This window comes from Cydia pomonella, chromosome 6 (assembly GCF_033807575.1).
Source record: "Cydia pomonella isolate Wapato2018A chromosome 6, ilCydPomo1, whole genome shotgun sequence".
Classification (NCBI taxonomy): Eukaryota; Metazoa; Arthropoda; class Insecta; order Lepidoptera; family Tortricidae; genus Cydia; species Cydia pomonella.
The window spans coordinates 8,105,545-8,123,635 of record NC_084708.1 but is presented as its reverse complement, the minus strand read 5'-3'; the positions used below and the strand labels follow the sequence as shown (position 1 = coordinate 8,123,635).

Here is an 18,091-nt window from a genome sequence, read left to right as displayed (position 1 = left end):
GATACTACCGAATGTGAACACCAACGGCTACCTCGCCGCGACATTAGAGGTCGCTTAGTACAAAATTAATACATTTTAGTGTTAATTCAAAGCCGATACCGTTTCACCGAGTATCGAGTACAAATAATCAACAAACATATCTTAATACCTGGCGTAACGAGCATGCTTTTAAGAAGCCATTAACGCCCAGCACTTATCAAAACAGCTGAAAGTGGTAAAAACACTTATTGCGCCATGTTTCCTTCCTCGTTAGTATACGGGATAGTAAGTAGGTATACGTCAATAAAAATCTAATGTGGGAAAGTGGATGCTTTCTCTCGGTGAAGGTCGCGGGGAGTGCTTGTCGGGGACAGCACAGGATTTGATTGCGTTCTTATACAAAGTGTACTTAACAAAAATGTTGAAGCTACATACTTGAAGCTATGTTTGTCTAACAAACATACCATATATTAGCATAAAGACAGTAAAAATAAAATAAAATTGAACATTAAGGTGGCCCCCATACAGAACAACGTTAGCCGCCTGAAACTTTTATCCAGTTTTATATTATCGCCAAAAGTTAACACAACACACAATTAATAGCAGAAAAAATACACAGAATCTGAAGCATTTAACTCGCACACATTTTTAAGCAGTGCATGGGAATGAAAACCCTGTAGGTACTCGGTCAACCTTAATCACCTCTTACAACACCTCTAAATAAAGAGGTACGCTATTATACTCTAGTGGGCAATCACTTCAAATTAGGCCAGGCAAAATGTAATCCAATATACCGTTAAATTAAGCTCGATAACTTAAGTTTTGAAATTACTACTTTAAATAGACGTGCGTCAATAATTTAGCTATGGTTTCTGCAAGAAATTTTAAATAATTATATATTAGTATGTTTCAAATGAATCATTTTATTTGTATTGTGTTTTTTTCCTTTCAAATGAGTTGCTAAATCCCAAACAGGTGGTGTCAATTTCACTAGAAATCTACAATTAGGAAGAAATGGCAGTTAAGTATGTAACCGCAATGACTTATTGTCTGCTTATTTAATGCGTAGTTCATTAGTAAGAAAGTAATTATAAAAAATGATCACTTGAATAAAATAATATACCTATTTACAGATATTTAGCTCGACGTAACAGCGATTGAAAAATTCATTCAATTGTTATGTTAACCGTTCTCGCACAGTAAACAAAAACGCTGCCTCCAGCCCAGCCAACAATATTATGTCATCTTACCCAGATTGTTTGTCCACCTTGTTGGAGTTCTTCCTACTTACCACCGCGAGTAGTGTGTAGAATCTTGCATACTTTTTCTAATTTCAAATACGTATATTGCAAATTCTCACACGCATTACGCAACTCATCAGGCAGACCATCTACCACCTGGTGGACAACGGTTGAAAAAGACGGAAGAAGCTCATTTGAATAAAGACGTAGCGCAAGACCGTGCTAGATGGAAATAGGAAGAAGAAGTATATTGCAAATTCTGGATAAAAAAAAGATAAGAACATGCTAGTTGCTTGATAAGTCATCATCCTCCTAGTGATGTCCCGGCATTTTGCCATGAATTAAAAGGGGTCCGCTCGTCAATCTAATACCATGGAATTGGGCAGGAAGTCGCACTCCTTTCTGCTAGGCCATCAGCGCTTATTATGACTTAGGTAATATATAGGGTATGTAAAATACCTTCTCTCACAAATTTGATTGGTGTGTAATAATGAGCTCGAACATAAGGTAACACATAATGCATCCAGTCGGATGAGGTAATTCTAGTCATACAGACCTTTTTGTGGCTCCGTATCTGCGTATGGAATTGGCCAGTGATAATAATGTGAGTCAACATACTTGTTATTCTATGAATCATTATTGCAACAAAAAAGGAGTGGAGCATTATGTGAAAACAGGAAAGTGATAACAGGCTGATTTTTGTTGCATTTTTGAGATACTAGTTAAAGCTCGGTCGGATGTGGTAGCTGATAACATTGTTTATTAAATTTTGTTATGGAAGACTTAGGCATAAACACATTCATTGATCGTTAATGTTTATAGTTCTGATATGGCACTGAGAGCATTATAGGCACTCAATTATTGTGTATTTTCCATGCCAATTAGATCATTATTATGATTTATTATTAGGACATTTCTGTTTGCGTTTCGTAGAAACACACCATAAAATAAAAAAGGCTTGTTTAAAAATTCATATTTAAAGCAAGCCTACAGATTATAACGGCAATTTGTATGCAAAGGATGCTAAACATATTTTACCTGTAGTTTTTACCCTGCCCACGTAATGTCAACTTTACGCAAAACAAAGACACAGTTATCTTCTTTGAAAGTTTTTACCTCAACCTTAATTAATTAGCAGCGGATACCTGAGATGTTTTAAAATATTAGATATATTAGATATTATATTATAGGTGGCATTCTTACACAAATTGACTAAGTCCCACGGTAAGTTCAAGAACGGTTGTGTTGTGGGTAACGTCACTAATTGACAGGACAGATACAGTGGAGACATCAACGCCGCAGCAATAATATCGCAACAGTAGAATGCAAAGGGGGCCAGCTGAGTCCCAGATCAGATTTGAGAATTGTAGGTAAATATCGCCGTCGCGCTGACGGGCGGCTCCTAAAATGAGTGCGATAAGGACAACTGCAGCTTAAGCGAAAAATCATGAGTAAAAATCGGAAATCGAGTTTTCGATCTCGACATTTTCCTCCTCTAAAACAACCAATTGTAACAAAATTTTGGGAAAGGATTTAAAAAGAAATGATCTGTGTCTGTTTCGAGTTTTGTGTTTATTGTTGCCGTTTTTGTATGCTAGGCGTTTGTTTATGGCGATTTATTTGGCCGTTTTAGCGCTGTTTGAAGTAACGTAGTTCTTCAGGTGCTGAGAATATTGAACTCATACTCGTATAAACATATTAATATTTTTTCCTCAAAAAACGAATATTTTCGACGTTTTCCTTTCTGGAGCGTAGTCATCTTTCTCTATCACTCTTCCATATTAGTGTGACAGTCTCGCTACGAAGCCCAGACTATACGTCAAAAGTATTTACCATTCTATAATAGCTTAACAAAAAGATATACGTCTACCTATATGTAGAACAATTAGATTGTAACAGGTACCTACTTTTGAACGCGAATTGTACATATATATCTCGATTTGGAAAAGTATTTCATGGTGGCAGAGTATACTATTGGCGCGTTTTTACATAAGCTACTATTGATGCCGACTGTACAAGCTGTTACTAAGTGATAAGTATACATCAAGTAATGAATTTTACAGTACATATGGTGCGACTTTCCCAATGAGCATTTTCCGTGCATACGTCGAAACTTTAAAGAGCCATATGTATTATAAAACGTTGTACGATACACATGCGAATAGGTAATTCCCAACTCGTGTCGTTTTAAAACACTCCCTTCGGTCGTGTTTTTTATCACCAATCGTTGTGAATTTCCTATTTTCTGCACTTGTATCGTAAATAAGTACAAACGCTTTGATCGACTCCTTTATCTGTGCCGTTAATACTCTTAATACAGCACACAGTATTAAACCAGTATTACATTCACTTAACGACTGACTTGCCTCACACAAAACAGTATAAGGGTTTACAGACGGCGAGGCGGTGCGCGAGCTCGCATGCGATTTCAGTTACATTGCGGACTATTGAGGTTATAGCCAATTCAGCCGACCGATCAAACACCGCAATGAAATGAAACTCGCAAGCGAGTTCTCGCACCGTCTAAATAAGCTCTAAGTAAGATCCGCAAAGATTTTTGTACAGTCACGCAGTAGATGTATATTGATGATTATTCTAATGACGTCCAATTTTAACTACATATATATTAACGAATATTTATATCTATTTAAATTTTCTACAATCGCCTCTATTGTTGTTGCTCGTTTAACACTACCCAGGTCAGGCGCGGATCCAGCCCTCAAAAAAGGTTGTGGTCACAGCGACCCGAAAATCGGCCAAGTGCGAGTCGGAGTACGAACTCACTCATGAACAATCATGACTCATGAGTCACTATCGTCATCGTTCATGAACGATCTTCAGCCTATCGATCTCAATAGCCCGTGAAAGTGTTACGTCACATGACTATAATGGGGTACCTAATGATTCGCAGACCTATTTTTTGTAGATTATCGATTTGCAGACAACGTTTCGCCGAACATCGTTTTGCAAAGGGATTTATTCGTACCTAGATGTAACTTTTAGTCGACTAACGTTTGGTAGAGTCTAGGTTCACATACCGTTCAATTACAATTATTGGGAGGATTACGGGATATTGCTATTTTACAATAAAAAAGAGGAAAACAAGCACCACAAGAATATTTTTGTTGATGGTAAGTACGAGTATCGCAGGCGGGGACCAACAGAGGGTTACTTATAGCCATTTTGGTTGTTGGTCCCCACCTGCGATACTTACCATCAACAACAATATTCTTGTGGGGCTTGTTTTTCTCTTTTTTAGTGTGCAGTCGGGTTTTTTGTTTTTTTATAATATTTTTTTTATTTATAATTTTTTAGTTACCCCCAAAAAGACATCCTATGACACTCCCGCGATCAAGACGAATCTAACGATACTTCATACATCAAAATCCATCAACCCGTTTAGGCTACAGGAGGCCACAAAGAAACAGACATACATACATACATACATACACTCGAAAAACATCCTCCCTTTGGCAGTCGGGTAAAAAAAAAATTAACCAAATTTTATTTCCAACTGTTCATTTTTCAATCAAATTTTCCCTATTACTTATTTGACAGATTTACAATTTAACAAATTACCATACACTAACAATAATTAAACAACATTCATTAGACCAAAACGTTTCACTTGGTTTAAAAATGTTTAACAAGTTTTAGTTTATCAAACATGTTTAGTCTATTTTTATTTATTTATTTAAATAAAAATAAAATATTATTTAAAGAATATTAGAGTATCTACATAGAGATTACAGTACCAAAAGTTAAAGTAAATCGCATTAGCCAGTGTGGTTTTTTTTTTAAAGTTTTATACATTTATATCTCAGAAAATAACAGAGATAGGAAGCTGAAACATGAGGGTTCTAAATAAAAAAAAAACTGTAAACATTTCGTGGAAAGGCCGCTTTTCTATGAAAACACGGCAACTAAATAATTCGAGGAATAAAAATGGGGACAAAAATTTTTAAACTACGGAAATGTATAAACGTTCTTTTTCAAAAAAATCGCATGCAATACATTTTTATGCTATGTATTGAGTGGAAAAATTTGGCGTTTATGTTTTTACGATAGATTCTTTGGAAAATGAGAATCTAGCAAAAAACTTTTGGTAATCTATTGGGTCTTTGAATTGGTGTTTTTTTTCTTTATTCCTTACTTTCTTATTTAGCAATAAACTTAGTAATCCATTAGTAACCTAAGAATTTCATTTGGCAGATTAAACAAAAAAAATTCGAGCGACGTTTTTTTAAATTTAATTTCGAATAAAGTGTCAGTTAAATTATAACAGTTTCGTTAGTTTAGCAATTGCGGTACTACATACATATTATCGGCATATAAAGTAATGTATCGGAAATCGCAAGCAATTTATTGCAATCCATGGAGCCGTTTAAACAGATAACTACGCTAAAAAACTCCTACGCCTGAAAATTAAAAGCTGGTATTATTTTTAGAAATTTGTACTAATATTTGTAAATGTTTCAGGTTTCTAAGACTCCTTAAGCTAAAAACAATGGCCCCTGTAATTTTAGTAAATAATAATAATTTTTGTAAATAAGTATCAGCTGATATTAAGATGCTCGAATTTCTAATTAATACTAAAAATCACTCTAACTATCGTGTTTCGACCAATTGTTTCTCGGGTAATTGTGACGGTTACTAAACGATTATTCTACGAAAAGTAAATCTGCTTATCAATGTTATGCCAAGTTGCCAACTGACTACTCTACGTAATGAAATTCTGCCAAACAGTCCTCTGCCAAAGCGTCTGCGAAACGAAAATCAGTGTAATTTTACTAGGCGATCAATAGGGCACCCTATTAGGGTTGTGGGCATGCCCATCGTGCCCACAACGGTGGATCCGCCCTTGAAATATATCTACATACCTATACAAAGTTTCTCCTTTTAGTTTCTCTTGACTGTATCTAACATTGACCGTAATGTTATTGACAAATATAGGTACATACTTATTACATTATTTTTGGAACAACTGAAGGTTGTTCCAAAAATAATGTAATATTCAGTTATATTGTGGAAAAACGCAATAATTATTCAACGTTTTCATGTAAGTAGGTACAAAAAAATAGGTAACTGACTAGGATATTTCTTACAACGGTACGAAAGTAAGTAGAAGCATTTAAGTGCTACTTATTTTAAATAATGTCAAGTGAAACTGGAACCGGCTTGCGAAATACATTTTGCATACAAGACAGTACGATACCTAGGTGTTTTAATATAATTCAGCATTTCACTGATTCTGCTTTTACAGCGTTTGTGTGGGGTTCTTTCCATGTTTGTTTTAAACTATTTTATCTGCGTAGAATTAGTATATACAGATACTACTTCCATCGCACATTCCACGTCTTTTTTCACCCTCTTTAGGGATGAATTCCGAGATAAAAACTATCCTATATCCTTTAATGAGATCCTGGCCATTTCTATATCAAATTTCATTTAAATCGCTTTAGCGGTTTAATCGTAAAGAGCCAACAGACATACAGACAGACAGAGTTATGTTTAATTATATCATTTAAACGTGTTTTCAATAAAAATAAAATAAATATTCGATATATCGTAACGTAAATATAAGTATTATTACGTATATAAATTACCTACACAAATTTTTCAGTGTAAAATTATGAGAAAAGTTGACGTATGATAACCGATAACCTTGTAGGTAGGTAGCTGTCTCTCTGACAATTCAAATCTTCAACGCTTTGATATGGCATATATGTTGAATGTTATTTAAACTGTGCAGTTAACTAAAAACAGTATAAAGATCAAGTCATTGCTTTTAGAACAACAACATTTTTCAGTTTTCCCATAAGTGCAATTGTCTCTGGTACTTGAAACTCTTGAAAGTATGCATATTAGGCCTGTATTTGGGTCACGGTGGTGGATATTTAAGCTATTATCATTTGCGATGACAATGGGAGCGCCCAAGGCTGACATAGGGTGGACACTATCACGCACCCCGCATCGGAAAGCAAACAATTAAATATTTGACCGTGATGAAATGGCATAAAATTTGTTGGACATGTTAAAAATTGGAGTAACTCGGTTTAACTCGGAAATTTAATTGGGTTCCTAAATAATATTTGTTTCCTAAAATAAATACCAATAAATTATCTGTCAACAGCGATCCCAACGTAGATATAGATACACATTTCACCCCATGTTAAAGTTGGGGGCGAATAAAGAAAAAAACCCTATTGTATTATTAATGATAATTGAAAATGTGTATTTATTATAGAAAAACTTCGTAGTGTATAGCTTTACGACAGACCGGATCATGCAATAAAAAAGTAAAATAAATGGTAGGTAACGTAACGGAACCATTAAACAAGATAAATGACGTGTTTACAAACCACTGCTAACCTAAACCACGCAATACGCAATCACACGCGTAAAAAAACGTACCGTTTGCTAATTTATTACAACTGCTAAGGTGGTACGATGGTCGTACGATCTCTGTGCTCATTATGTTTTCCAACAAACACTGTGTGCGATTATTTGGATCAAGCTAAACGTATTTCTAAGCAACGAAAATGTATGTTTCTGCTGTGGCTGCTGCGTGTTTCAGCTAAATATTCGAGGAAAACGTGTCCTGTTTTTCGTAGTTACGTGCACGTGTCGCATGACTTACTTACGTTTCTAAAAACGCTTTTACGTCTGACTGACTCTCAGATAGAAATTTACAATTGTTAAATAAATTTTGTTGTAGTATGAACGTAAAAAGTAGGTAGGTAGGTAAACAGAAATGAGGTTAGGTAAATTTCTACAACTCTGTCAAATTCTAAAAATATTAAACGTTATTTTAATGTCACTTGAAGAACAAACTAACTATACGACAACGTACCTGAGTTTATGAAGCTTATGTGGGTGTTCTTAAAGAGAAAATTAAGTATGTAGTCAATTTTAGCCAAGGATGGTTGGTTCTATAGTCGTGTCTAGTTTGGTTAGGAGCGAAGTTGCAGTTTGCGCGCGTGCATTGCTCCGGCTAGGCCGCGTCGAGTCGGACGACTCGATCAGTCCACACCAACCCGCCGATCTGTCGACACGCCGCCGTCCCACGGACGGTCGTGGCGTGATACCCGCGTGACGAAGTGACAGTGCTGTGAGCAGTGAACCCGATTTTTCGGGAGGACGCTAATTTCACCGAACGACCGGAACGATACGACTGATCTTTTTAAATAATCAGTTGCACAGTACACGAGGTAAGATTTTTTTTGAAATTATCTATGAATGGGAAAATCTTTCCTACTTAAATAATAAATCAAATAAAATAACAAAATAATAGGTTGTGTATACTTACATATTATAATAATTTAATAATATATTCCTAGTCGACAGAAAAAAAGACAATTTGAAGCAATGAACTACCGGCATTTCTAAAAATGACATATCTAAGTTGAAACGTGATGTATGTACCTAGTTTAAAGTTTCACTAGATAATACAACTGAAACTATGTAACAGTTTCTGATACTGTTATTCATGTATTTTTTATTATTATTTTAGTAATTACTTACTATAGTGTTAAATTTGCTGAACGCCGGTTACGTACAATGACAAAACAAGTTTTCAAGGTTTACATCATTTTCGTAACGTCCTAATACTTTTATGTTACATGTACCTACCTTATTTTATGAGTATGCTAGACAGGTAACTCTATAATGGTAATGTAGTGGTTTAGATGACTGATGGTAGTGATGGTCGTACTTTGCCTTGTCTTGACACGGTAACCTTACATGCTGATATCGTATCGTATCAGTTAAAGGGGTCAATAGCGAGCTAACTTATAAGTAATTACTGTGTGACGACTTCAAAAGAAGTAAATCCGGTTGTAAATCTAATGAATAAAATTGATTGCTTACGTTACGTATGGCTACAATACAATTTATGATTCTATTTTCTTTATTTAAGTTTAAGTTTCAATTTTTTTATGTATAAAACAACATGAGGTTGCGAGACTTGTTTTTTTTACAAGCTATGTTTTTGATGGCATTTTTATTACACTTACAACCGCTAAAAAAGTACACATTAAATAGCTAGTTACCTATACGTATAATAACTTGTACCTACATTTACCTTTTTCGCTTTCTTTGGATAGGTTTTTTCGTTTTATTTACGCGCTCAGTTTAAATAAAATATAAATAACAAAACACCTACTAACCTAACCTAACTGAAAATATTAGCGTTTAAATGCAGGTTTTGGTGTTCAAAACGGAGTAGGTAAATCAACTTTATTTGTTAGTAGTTCGTGACATCGCTACCTATGTCATGGCCATATCATGATCCATCCAGGATTTTTTTTCGGAGGCTATTGAGCCCAATGAGGATTGTTTTAGTTAGGAACCTATTTTTTTTTTAATGCAGGGACTCAGATACTTTTAAGCAAGGCTTCAGCTTCTAAGCTTCCTCCCCCTCTAAGTGCAAGCAGACAAATGAATGATCGATATAAGTATATCTTGCAAAGAAAGTCGACTTTACCTCTAGGATTAACTTAATCAAAGTTTAACGACCATATTTAAAAAGCTACAGCGATAACTTGTTTATGTTCCACAGACCCAGTATTACTGGCGCCATCTTGCACTTCCTATCTAATATAAATAAAATCCTACCCTAATTAATAATAGCAGTAATCGTTATACATCAATAATAAAACAATTAAGGTTAAAATTTCGGTTTTAATTTATTACAGTATGCAAGAAACTACGTTATTTGTCGTATTTAGTATAACTGGTGCTTAGTTTTGAAAAAAAAAGAATTAGAATAAAAATAGATTGTGTTAAATGTTACAATGTTTAAAATGTGTCATAAATCGGGCATTTTCTTATACGATTTCCAATGCAATTTTTATATTAGTTTTTTTAGTTAGTTACTTTGGTCTTTTATGGGTTAAACCGCACTTCGCACAGCACAAAGTTAAAAAAACCAACTGGGTAATGAATTTCTAATGGTTATCAAAATACTTAAGTTCGAATTAAAGGTAGCTGTTGAGATAATTACATTGGACATCATCGAATATGGTAGGATTACCACCCTTACCTCGCGATCAACTTACAGGGCCACAAAAAAGGTTAATTACTCTCTTTCTGACAAGTGACCGTGCAGTCATTACCATAGACAGCGCGCAGCAGCTCCATTCACATTGCTTATTGAGGGTGCAAGCGTTCGACGCGCTATCACCAAAGAGAATTTGAAATAGAGGTATATTGTGAAAGAAAACTTTGTAGCCATGTAAATTTACGCCATTTGACTTTGATCCTTATTATTTCACTGATATGTGTTAAATTTGTAAAATATCTAAAAGTGGTGCCATCTTACTGGGCACAACTAAAGGTATGGCACTCGGAACGATGCTGCCATACCTTTGGCCTTTGATCCACTTTTTGATATTTAACAAATTTAACACATATCAGTGAAAGAATAAGGATCAAAGTCAAATGGTTTTCTAAAAGTTTTAATCATGTGTCGAAAGATGGCAGTAAATTTACTGTGGCTATAAAATTTTCTTTGACAATCCACCTCTATTTCAAATTCTCTTTGCTATCACTCGTTAAATTCAGTACAGGTTAAGACGGCATAATAAAAGCGTATAAGCGTAATAAGCGATCAGCAATATAATGTAGCAACATCGGGGCGATATCCTAGCTCCAGTTATAATAGTTTTTCCGAGGCAAATACTCGAGTAAGCAATGAAAATATAGCAGCAGAAGCGTCGCCATTACGGTAATAGAAGCGATTAGCGAAGCTTGGATTAGCGGCCACCGGCGGCGCGCAATTTCCTAGCTCCACTTACCTAGGCCACATTGGCCACACTCTGATTAGCCTTGGGGAAGTTTGAAAATTATGATAGGAGATCGGACTGGAGGAATCAAAAATTAATTTACATATCTTTTTAACAGTCTTATTGACTTTCCCACTGCTGGGCAAACGCTTATCCCCTGGTACTCCCGATTTTGTGTTTCTTCCGGCCAATTGGAAGGAAAGTGTCAAAGTCGTCTCGCTATCTACTCCTGGGCCTGCCCCGCCCACGCTTATCTACTGGTATCCACTTGGTGGCTATATTAGCCCACCTATCTACACTAATTCGCATAATCCAGAAAAAAACGTGATAGAAAAGTAAAACTCTCTTATCTTTCAGCTTCAACGATTTTTATTAAAACGAGGAAAAATGTACGTGACAGAAGAAATATAATTAAGTAAATCGTGATAGCACCTTATCTTATGGAACACATTTAGGTTTGTGTTACACCTTTAGTCTAAGTTTCGAGCCACTTCATTAAGGAAAGTATAATCGCTTTTACTTAGTAAGCTAAATTAGGTTGCTAAATACAACCTTTCCTTTTGATGAGTAAATAATTAAGGGTACTAATTGATTTGTTTGTTGAAGTGAAAATGGTGACTCGACTATTATTAATTTATTAAGGATTAAAATGTAGATTTATTTTTATTTTTAATAAAGTGCCTTAGGCCTAGCATGAATAGGTATAAAGAACAAAATAACTATAGATCACATTTGGAAACGTAGAAAATGTAGAAAAAGAGAATAATGGCAATGTATGAAAGCGATATTTTTTATTGTACTTAAAAAATCTTAAAAGGCATTCAAACAACACTAAACTGACTGCAAGTGCAAAACGACACAGCTGTAGAAATCGTCAGCAATATTATTATTCGTGTAGCAATTTAATAATTCCGCTTACAACATACGAGCATTGCTGAATAATGCACACAATATAAACTATCGGTGTACAATTTTAATTCCGTAAACAACAATAAACTATGATTTGGTACACCATACAATATTTCCGTATTATCTTAAAATTTTCATGAAATTAAAAATATCAGTAACTCGCCAATCAGTAACAGTATGAGTAACTCGCCAAAATAACGCAGTGACTGAATTGTTTTCAACTAATGATCTCACATTACAGTCACACATAAAATAATAAATGAAATAAGAAGATTAAAAAATTAAATAATTTCACAATCAGTATGCAAGTGAGGGCAACTTTAAAAGGTACCAGACCTGTTAATGACCATATGCTAACAGAAATATTGCATCCTATTAGATTTTCGTTTTCAAATACGCCTAAACGAAAGAAGAAATATTTGGAAATGTGAAGAATAGTTCACAAGCTTCACAACCAAAACGGTGATCTTCTTTAGCGCTAAATAGTTAAGAAGCTAGAGTTCAAGATATACTAGAAACTGTCGAAACAAAAAAGATGAATTAAGTAGCCGAACTGGTTCGGCACGTGTTGACAGCGGGAATAACTTGCAGTTGACCTAAAGAATGGGGTTAGTTTGAAAGATTTCTCATTAACACTAATGAGGTTATGTCTACAAAATTAAAAGCTAACCTATAGGAAAATTAATTTGTGGACAAATTCTTCGCTCTGAGAAAGTGGACTTTCCGTATACTAATGATTTACACACAATTATTTATGTGTAGAGCATTTAATTAAAAATATAATATTTGGTCTTCTTACTTCGTGACTCATGTCATAATAGTTCTAATATGACATGACTCAAGAATTAAGAATTCAATTAAGTATTATGTTTTTATTTTCTTATAAAAAAAGATGTATCTTTTTTTTTGTACTGTAGTAAGTACAAAAAAAAATATTTATAAAACATGAATTATATTTTTCTGTGGTGCTTCTTTTTTTCAATTTCTCACGATTTACTTTGCGATGTCGATGAACCGAACTCCAATCCTCCAATAAAGGATGTTGTTCTCACTACTCCGATTCTACCTTTAGACATAAGGCAAAACGTCCCACTTTGACGCTTGCCACAAGGACAAGATTTGCTTGTATCTGTATACGAATAACCTGTCAAGGCGTCCTTATGGGAAGCGACGAAGTGGGACGTTTTACCGGCCGCGGTCTCTATTTGTTTGCATTCGATAGCCCGACTTAAGCAAACAGCATGATCGATGATAAGCGCAGATGTCAGAGTGTGACGAATTATTTACATTTTTAAATGTCACATCCTTCTTAAGTTAAGAAACGCTCGAAAAAACTTTCGGGGTCTTATCATTCTATGGGATTGGAGACGTCACATCCTTCTTTACATTTTTATACTAACAAATCGCTCTGGAGTTGGGATTATTTCCGAATCAAATTCATGCATCAACCGGTTTTGATTAAGAAAGAGGTGTCGAGAATGACATTTACTCCCATCATATTTTGCAATATTCCGACAATTTATCGTGCAGTTGCATTGGCATTGCGAATTAAAAGCAAGATTAACCGAGATAAGTCTCGCATTGCTTTTTTCGCATTTATTCGCAGTGAAAGTGCACCTACTTTCACCCCCACTGCGAATCTGTATCAAAACTCGTGTGTGCAAAAAAATGGTGTCATTGGGTCTTCCCTCCGTGAATAATGCTAGTCTATTAATCTGCAATTTGTTCTGAGCTGGCTGTTTCGAAATATTATACAGCATAGACATTTATCTTGTTAATCTAGTTTGCGTAATGTACCTACTTATAGCTAAGTAGACTAAGTGGTAGCTGGGATTTAGCCACGCTGACTATATGTAGTCATGATTTTGTCATCCGATTATGAAGGACTATGTATATTATAATATTACTATAAAAAAAATAACCATAATGTATTTTATTCACAGAAAAAATATAAAATTATGGTAGTAAGGAACGTACATCGCATTCTGGTTTGACTGTTTAATTAAGGCTCAGTTGGTGCGTGTTCTTCTCTCACTCTCACTGAGCGTAAGCTTGAGCGAGATATTAAAAAAGTAATCGCTTAGTTCCCTCTAGTATAATATAGTTCATTTTTAGAAATAGGGTTCATATTTTAGTTTTTGTGCAAAATGTATTATAATTTTTTTAAGTGCATTTTAGATCTATACTTGAAGCGCTGGTGGCCTAGCGGTAAGACCATGTGACTTTCAATCAGGAGGTCGCGAGTTCAAACCCCAGCTCGTACCAATGAGTTTTTCGGAATTTATGTACGAAATATCATTTGATATTTACCAGTCGCTTTTCGGTGAAGGAAAACATCGTGAGGAAACCGGACTAATCCCAACAAGGCCTAGTTTACCCTCTGGGTTTGAAGGTCACGGACGTAGGTACGCCAAATCTTGGGATTAGTTGTCAAGCGGACCCCAGGCTCCCATGAGCCGTGGCAAAATGCCACACAACGCGAGGAAGAAGAAGAAAGTTCATTTTAGATCTATGTTCATGTTTTTTTTTCTAACGAGCGAAAGTCAAGAACTCTGGATTCGAATCGCTGAAGACCCTAGAAAAAGGCTTCAAGATTGCTAATTAAATTGTTGGCAACCAACAATAAGTGTTTATGTTCTAATTTATATTTTGTTGACATTTTTGATGTTTGTATGTACACGTAACCTATTAACAATCTGAAACACTTATTAGGTAAGAAAGCAGTAAAAAAGAAAGCTAGTTACTTTTCTAGGGTCATCAGTTTATCAATGGTTCATTTCTAATCGTTATGCGTGATTGGTTCAAAATAAACTTATTCACATGCGTAAATAGGGCATGCTAGTGGGTAAAGGTGTGTCCACACGTTGTGTCAAATAGGCCATGTGCGACACAGAAGCTATTGTGGCTCTGCCCATTGTGTCAGATGACAATAAATTATTACCATATTTAATGAGAGCGATGCACTGCGCCGGCGCATCTCGCCAACTTAGAAAAACAAAGACTGGCTATTGTTTGTTAATAATGCATAGAAATTCGTGTAACTATGATTTTGTAGTTTCGTAGCTGCATACTAATGTGTAGACGTGTGCCGAGGATGCGAAAAAAATGAAGTCAGGAGTCACGATAACGGACGTTTATTGTCGTGATGAATTGAAGGTACGTTGAATAATTACATAATAAACTTAACGTTTTGTAAAATGAAAAACATTATAGTACCTACTTTATACAATTATGATATAACAGAGAGCTTTTCAGTGCTGTATTTAGGCAACGAAGCTCGCTGAGTGGCCTAATGAAGAGATTGAAAAGCTTGATTATATAACTATTGTATACAATACTTTTTCTACGAGTCATCTAAAGTAATACTTTTTCTGCTATAAAATCTAAATAATAAAAAAATTAGGTAGGCTCAGTAGTACAAAATATATAAACGTTTGCGTAATATATATATGAATATTACTCTTGAAATAGTCGCGCGTTGGTGTCTTTTCCACTAGGTCGCGGCGCTACGATTGGTAAATATCATTATATGTGACTACAGCGTTTGCTTATGAATATTATAGTTGAGTTGGGAGCCCATACATAGAAAGCACGCAATTACAGGTTGGTATTCGAAATTATAATTCAACCATTACAGTCGACGAGTAGAAAAAATATTTTATTGTCCTGAAGTTGGTACGAGAAAATAAGTGAATCTTTTACCATAATTCCATTTTCTATCCAAACCTTTTACGGAATAGGTACACTGTATACGTTCACACCCTTAACTTGCCTGTCTAGCTGTTTGGCTTTTTGTAGACAGTTACCTTTTAAGAAAAAGGTTTAAAAGTAACGTTTTTTTACGTGAAACCTCGATAACCTACGACGACTACGATATCCTACAAGGTAGCCAAGGTTTGTTTTAAGAATAAATTGTTTTTATGAGTTTTCTATTTCAGACAACTTTTCACTTAGACCTACCACAATAATTGAACTATGATATTTTTTCACTGTTTCGATAAATGGCTCGTGATATTTTTTTATGTTATTATATATTATTGGTTTAAATTTATTTGTGGTGCAATTGCAGTGCCTTAAGGTGGTCATATTCTTATCATTTTGGTTTACCTATCTACTGTCGATACCTACGTGTGGTTACAGTATCAAGTTAAAATTAAATATTTATCGAATTGGCCTGGGAACAACAAATTAATTAAGAACATAAATATTTAACCAGATTCATAATAAGATAACTTATCGGTTTCTGAGCGAACAACGTTATCGAATAGGAAAAGTGTAAATTATTAGGTATAACATTGTACAGTTTTTTAAAGGAACGTGAAAATGTTATCACAGTTTTGGGTATTTTGTTTTGTGTTGAACCAAGATAATTCAATTCAATTCAATTCAAATATACTTTATTCATGTAGGCCTAGCAACAAGCACTTATGAATAGTAAGACAGTAATACAGTATTACATATAATTATCTTAATCTAATTATCAGAGCAATTTATTGATGTTGTAAATATTATTCCATATATAATACTAATGAATATAATTCATAGATCAAATTTAATACTAAAACTTTCACAAAATACAGTCATACAAAAAAAAAATGTATAAAAAATACTAGTCTAGATTGTTTCTAGAATAAATTCTAAATGTCAAACAAATATAATAAAAACAACAAAGGAAATACATGCATTGGAATATCCATTTCATCATCATTATTCAAATATAATAAATAATTAATCATTTCGAATCACAATTAATCCCACGTTGTTTTATCATTCATGTAGTCTTGTGTGGTATAATAAGCTTTAGAAATTAGTTTACGCTTTACATGATTCTTAAATTTATTAATTGGTAACTCAGTAATATGGTTTGGAAGTTTATTATAAAATCTCACACAATTACCCATGAATGATTTTTTAATTTTATGGAGCCGAGTGAAGGGCACGGCGAGCTTATGTTTATTTCTAGTATTAATATTATGAATGTCACAATTTTTCTTAAAATCGGCAATATTTTTATGCACATACAGAATATTCTCATAAATGTATTGACAGTGCACTGTCATGATGTCAATTTCCTTAAATTTATCTCTCAGTGAGTCTCTATGGTTCATTTTATATATTGCTCGAATAGCCCTCTTCTGCAGAACAAAAATGGTATTTATCTCTGAAGCACCACCCCACAGTAAAATACCATATGACATAATGCTATGGAAGTAACTAAAATATACTAATCGAGCTGTTTTGACATCAGTTAACTGACGGATTTTGCTTACTGCAAAAGCTGCAGAACTCAGTCTATTCGAAAGAGTAGCAATATGGGGACCCCACTGGAGTTTAGAATCTAAAGTTATACCAAGAAAAACTGTACTATCAACTAATTCCAATTCCTCATCCTTCACAATGACACTTGTTTGTACATGCCTTACATTACTAGTGACAAACTTAATACATTTAGTCTTATTCTCATTTAACAATAAATTATTAACATTGAACCAGTTTACTACTTTAGAAATAGCATCGTTTACATCATTGTAAGCTTGTTGCTGTCGTTTGACTTTGAAAATAAGTGAAGTGTCGTCTGCAAACAATACTATATCATGGTGGGTCTTTACAAGGAATGGCAAGTCATTTATGTAGATAAGGAACAGGAAAGGTCCCAATATTGACCCCTGTGGTACACCCATAGAGACCAATGACCCCGGTGATCGCTGTCCATTCACATCGACCCTTTGTATTCTACCATTTAAGTAGGACTTAAGTAAATCCAGTGCCGCTCCTCTAACTCCATAATAGTGTAGTTTCCTGATTAATGTTTCATGACAAACGCAGTCGAAGGCCTTAGACAAATCACAGAAGATACCTATAGCATCTCGTGACTCCTCCCAGGCATCGAAGATATGCTTAATTAGCTCAACACCAGCATCGGTTGTCGAGCGACCCCGTGTAAAACCAAACTGCTTATTATGCATTAAATTATTGACGTTAAAATGTCGTACTAATTGAGAAAGAATTAATTTTTCAAAAATCTTACTGAACGTTGGTAGCACAGATATCGGTCTAAAGTTAGTGGGGTCAGAGTTGCTACCCGATTTAAATAAAGGAGTTATTTTACTATGTTTCATTAAATCAGGAAACTCGCCGCAATCAACACTGTTGTTAAATATAATTACTAAGTCAGGC

The 18,091-nt window shown here is 34.6% G+C and overlaps 1 protein-coding gene across 1 annotated transcript in view; it reads left to right on the top strand.

The window, feature by feature from the left end:
* Positions 1-8,199: 8,199 nt before the first annotated feature.
* LOC133518851 (protein windpipe) overlaps positions 8,200-18,091 on the top strand; it is a 44,723-nt gene continuing 34,831 nt past the window's right edge. Inside the window, exon 1 of the mRNA XM_061852592.1 lies at positions 8,200-8,431. The gene's annotated coding sequence lies outside the window, so the exon portion shown is untranslated. The remainder of the gene's footprint in view (positions 8,432-18,091) is intronic.